Raw genomic sequence first — 6159 nt, forward strand, 5'->3', positions numbered from 1 at the left:
TCTCTCGAAAATGGCCCCATTAGTTTCTAAGGAATGTTTTGGGGTTTCCACATGGTGGTCGGGGGGTGGGGGGGGGCTTAATGATGTATCAACTCACCTGACAAAACAATCACATTTAATGTGTGTGGTCACCAAGGTAGCAAATGAGCACTTACACTCACCTGCAGCATAATTTCATTATGTTTGACCCATTTAATTTTGCAAACGGAGATGTGTGTGTTCAGCTGGAAAAATCTACACAATTATAATGGCAATTAGTCAAAGGTGGAATCAATTTAAAGTAGAAATATTCACATTATATTTGCTTATATATTCTAACACTAGTAACATTCATGCATGTTTTTACTGAAAGAGTCAGTGTTGGAAACCTTTCAGTTTGTTTGTCTAGTCATAACAGATGAATGTTTACTTTTAGGTTTAGTGATGCACAATTGGTGCATAGCAATAAAAATAGTAGACATAATCAGACCACATAAAGCTAGATCAGGAAAACAAGAAATACATTAAAATACTAACAGCTAAATTTAACCATCACAAAAATAAACATTACAGTTTAATGACTAAAAAGGATGCTGTTTCCTTTAACTTTCTTTACATTGATGTTGAAGTGTAGATCTGAGCACACAGTGAAAGAAAGTTCTTTTGACTCTGTTTATGGCATTTAACCTCATTTGAGTAATCTCTAGTCTCTAATTTTGCATGTTTTGACCAAAAGCAGTGGCTTTGACTTTTCAGCAAAATGTATTGAAGAAGTTCTCACCCATTCACTAATACTTACAATACTCACACATACTCAATGCCTGTAGGGGTATATGATCATATAATGTCAAAAAAATAAAAAATTGTGTGTGATAATAAGAGATGTACTTGTATTTCCTAATCTGGGTTAAACTTGTCGGATGCCATTTGTAAAGCTGCATAGTCAAAATTAATAGCAATAATTTGGGTTATTTAGCCTGTTATAAGAGAAAAATAAGGGTAATTTTTTTTGTCATATTTTCACCATGTTACTCATTAATTTATAAATGTCAAAACAAAATATAAAGTTAGCAAGCTTAATATTTAACCTCAAACTAAATATTTAGCTCAGAGCTAAAATAAATACCAAAATAAAAGCTGGGTCTTGCGAACCTTAAGATAAATTCCTGTTGGAATGACTGATTTGCTTTAATTGTTGCTGATGTCACCTTTTCATCAGTATTTCTTTTCCTCTGGACATGTACAACATTTCAGCTGAAAACATGACTTAAAGGCAATGCAGACATCAAGAGATCTACATCAAGAGACCTCCATGCAAACTGGAGGTTTGCATGGAGGTTTATATAGAGGTTTCCCAGACCCAGCTTTTATTTTGATAATCCACCTCTGGTTATTTGCAAGTGAATTTGCATATTGACAAAATATTTAGATGAGAACCAGATATTTAGCTTCAAACTAAATACTTACCTCTCTAAATAGTTATTTAGTTTGTAACTAAATATAAATATTTAGTTATGAATGAATGATATGGTGAAAAAAGACTGAATAAGTTTCAGTGAACAGAATTGAACTTCATTTTTTCTGCTTGACCAGTTAAATAACTTAAGATATTCCTGTTAATTTTTCATTGTGAAACTTCACAAATGTCACTCCATAACGGGCATAAAGATGTTGAAAAAAATGACCCAAAGAAGAAGCCTTGCAGAGCCCCACATGTGCATGAAAAATGGTTTTTCGTATGTGTGTAAAGTAAACAAACATAACGAAGTAATAAAGGTAGATAATATTATTCATATAGCACGTTTTCAGGAACAAAGTGCTTTACATGAAATAAAAGGAAATACATACAAAATAACAAACCAAAGAAAAGAGCAAAAGAAGAAAAATAATCTGATGTTGATCTAAAGTATATAAACAAGATACACCTGTTCTGGGTTGCTAAATAGTAAGTATTATCTGGACTTTCTAAGTATGTTCTAAATGTGTAAAAGTAATGAGTACTCCACAGGTTCTAAATAATAATAAAAACTAAATGTTTCTGTTCTGGAACAATTTTTTCTGGATTTTAGTTTGTTCTAATTCCCCTTCTGGGTTGCAGTAATAGGAGTCTCTGTACATAATAATCAGAAAAGTAATTTTAAAAGAATAATATTGGTCTAAATAGTGAGTACTCCACATTTTCTAAAAACAAGCTAAAGAGTGATCTAAAGTAATGAATACTCCACAATTTCTAAAATAATAAACTAATAAACTGGAATAATCTAAAAAAGTATAGTATTGGTCTAAATAGCGAGTCTCTGGATTCTAAGTTGGTTCTAATTCATTTTCTGGGTTAATAGTGAGTACTCCACAGATTGTAACAAGTAATGAAACAGAAGGAGAAAACCACATATTAGGGAAGTATGCAAATAGCAACATTCAGACAAAACAAAGACATTAGTGAAAGGCGGTGACATCAAGGAGTGTTTGCTGTGTTTGTGTATCGCCTTTATATGGCCATGATTCGTGTAGTTCAGTCTCACGGCATAAGTTTGATATGATGGTGTTATCTAGAAGCATGTCCTTGGGAGCGCCCAGTTCCACAGTCACATGGATGATAAGAGGAGGGGGTGAGGTGGGAAGGAGGGAAGATATGTTTACATGTCTTTGAGGAGATTTGAAATATGCAGCCCTTCCAAGGCAACATGGGAAAGCCAATTCAGATACAGAGTGTTTTAGATCGGGTAGATTTTAAATTTCAATCTCACTTGAAGTCTCACCCATACAACTCAGTTCATCCAAGATCGATTCCATCCTGTTAGTGAGTATTAGAGTCCTTAGCTAGTCTCAGCAAGACTCGCATCCAACTTGCATCTCTGTCCCACAGCATAAGAATCTGAGTGTTCCCTAGTTTGGCCAAATCTGTCACAAATATGCCGGGTATCCTCTTGCTCCAAACAGCATAAATGCTGTTAGGCTATCATGAATAAATCCAGGGTGTATCCTACCGGGTATGTCCTGCAGGACAAGAGGGTTCTCCTGTGCCAGGTATTCTTGTCAAGAAAATTTGATCAGTTGCACTCAGAGATTGGTTGACCAGATCTATAATTTGTAGATTTGGAAGATGTACAGAAAGGCTCCAAAAAAGACAGCACAAAAGCAGAGCAAGCAGGGCAGGAAAACAGGAAGAGAGCAGAGGAAAAAAGCATCCGCCTTCATCGAGTTCTGGAGGGAAAAAAAAGTGTTGCAAAAGGCCTGAACATTTAGCCGCCTTGTTTTCCTTCTGAATAGAAAATCAATTTCCTTTATAGACAACATGTCATGCATTTAATATTTCTAACGCCTTTCTGGAAGATAGCAAAGGAAGTGTTTGCAATAAAGCTGTCACTTTTTGGTCATAATGAAAATAAACTTAATGTATTCTGATCTTTATTAAAACCAGAGCCGTCACAACAGGTGCTGGCGAGAAAGAGCTTAAAGTGAATCGTAGAGTTGCAGAACTGCAGCAGCAGGCCAATCTGCTGCCCTTCTTGTTTTAGGATGAACAGAGCTGGCTGCCAACCTCAGCTGTATGACTCTGTATCAGAACTTTGCAAAACATTTCTGTCCAAATGTGCACACACAGACACACACACTGCTGTCTGTAATCCACTTTCCAATTCTACTATGTAAAAAAAAATCCAAGGAAGCACTTGAGGGTGAAATGCTGGAAACATCCTGGATCCAAACCATGTCAAGAGTAGAGGGGATTTCTCGTAGTGTTTGCTCATTTGGTTCCTGCAAACCAGCAGACCATCAGTGCCATCGCCGTAGCGACGGGTCTGCAACAGCACTAAACCACAATACCATCGGCACACCTGCTAAAGTAACACAGTCCATTTGTTTGCTATTTCAGCCACATTGTAGTTTGGAATTTCCCTAACTTTTATAATCTGCATGTAAGATTATATACAATCTGTTCATGTTCATGTTGTACATTTTTGTTGCTTTTATTTAAAACATAAAAGCTAATATCATTTCTATCACACGTTAAAAAATGTAGGTGATTAAAATCAGTTCCAATAAATAATGTCAGTTGAACTCAGAGGTTTAGAGACACTGAATAAAAATACAGATTTTGTTCTCGCTGTGAAGTCAGACCAAACATCTCTTGTTTTTGGTCACTTATGTTGTCTTCACACCTGATGGTCCAGAAAACTCAGTTTGATTAGGATCCAAATTGCATCATTTGTTAAGTTTTCAGTTGCTGTGGTTTGGCTTCTTCTTCCTTGCTGAATGGCCTTTCAGCCCATGTTGCTGCAGGACATGTTTCACTGTGCATGGTGACTGTACCAGCTCCATCCAGCACCTTCACAAGCTGTTTGGATTTTGGCCTGGGATCAATTTATACATTTCAGACCAAAATACATCCGTCTGTAGGATGAAGAACCCATTTCCGTCATAACCAATATGATGGTTGGACATTCCCTTCATACATAATTGTTTTGGGGACTTTCAAGTTTGGGAGTTTGGTCCACATTGCCAAAGGTTTGGGCTCCACTGGAGTAAAGGCTACAAGTACCTCAGCAGAGCACTGAGTGTAAAATGAAGAATATTTTAACCAGCATTTCTGTTTTTTTCCTGTGGTTTCAGGTATCGCCATAGCGAGCGCTCTGGTGGACACATCTCAACAGCGAGTGGTGGACTCTAAAGAAAGAGGCCTTGGTCTGAAACACCGCAAACACATCGTTCACCATCAGGGGACCTGTGTATGAAGGATGTGAGGAGTTGACTCTGGTTGACTTGTAGACTGCCCCTCCAGAATATTGATTAGAAAGGTGAAGATGGATGGCAACTCATGGATTCTTCCAGCTTAAAGGTCATTTTCTTGTTTCCCCTGTTTTTATCACAACTTTTTATGCAAGAAAAGGCTGTTTTTCAATCTGTAAACCAAACTAAATATCTCAACAGCTCCAATTAAATGGTTAAAACCCTCATGACGTTATTCAATGGCAAGCTGTCAGTGTGAGGAGTTTTAACATTTATTGTCACTGAAGGACTGCGTTTTGATCTCTGGATTGGACGGTTGAATGATTAGTGAAACATTTCTTTTTTCCTGCACCATTTGAACTTGTAGATTTTGATATCTGCTCAGGTCCTCTGTGATCGGGAGGTTCTGTCTGAATGCACTGAAATGCTTCATCCATACTTTTATGCAAACATGACGACACATAACCAGACGTTTCTCTCAAAAGAAACACTAATTCACATGACTATTTGTTAATCACTGTGAAGCAACATAATCCAACTTTCCTCTTTTTTGTTTGATTGCAACATATCAAAACATAAACTATTTATTAATTATGCAAAATTAATGTAAAATTTTTTTGCAGGTTTTACAAATGCACTTTTTTTTACTTACAACTGATTTTATGGAATCTGTACAGTTTTACCTTTTATGCTTGAACCCTCTGGCTCTTTATCAACTTAGTGAATAAACATAAAAATCACAGCAGGATTTGTATGATGTCAGACTTTTTTCTCTCTACAAAGCTTCTTCAATGTTGTAAAGTAACTTGTAAACTGCAGAAATTGCTATAAAGCTACAATGTGTTTTGATACACCCATATTGTCTGTCTGTAATTTTGCACCAGATTGCTGGCTTAATGAATGGTAGCTCACAAAACTGTTTTTGTCCATCTGAGCAAAAACAAAACTCTGTACAAATAAAACCTTTTGATGCGTCTTTGTATCAGGGCTTGGATGTTGTGTGGGTGTGTCAAATCTTTTGACAGTCATGATGAAAAGCGGTAAACTCAACACTAACTAGATCCAACTTACACAACAGTTGAATCTACTGTAGTTCATAAGAACGAGAGACAAGATGTTCATAAGAACTGAAATAAAACTCAAATAAAAGTTTTACAGACCACAAGACTAATCAATAAACCAGAAGAAGAAATAAACCATTCCTGTTTTGATTAGTTCATTGTGTTTTATTTACATTTACTGTCTATTTACTGTAAGTTTGACAGTATTGTTGTAGAAATACATTTCTGCCTCAAAACTCAGATATTTTGAGATTCATCTCAGAAATTTCCTTGAAAAGCTTGGAAATTTCAGAGATTGAAAAGTCTAAATTCTCCAAAAAAAAAAAAAAAAACTGAAATTTTTAGATTAATCTCAGAAGTATTCTTGAAAATTTTCCAATTTTACAGCTCA

The sequence above is a fragment of the Xiphophorus hellerii genome, chromosome 22, assembly GCF_003331165.1.
Source record: "Xiphophorus hellerii strain 12219 chromosome 22, Xiphophorus_hellerii-4.1, whole genome shotgun sequence".
Taxonomy (NCBI): domain Eukaryota; kingdom Metazoa; phylum Chordata; class Actinopteri; order Cyprinodontiformes; family Poeciliidae; genus Xiphophorus; species Xiphophorus hellerii.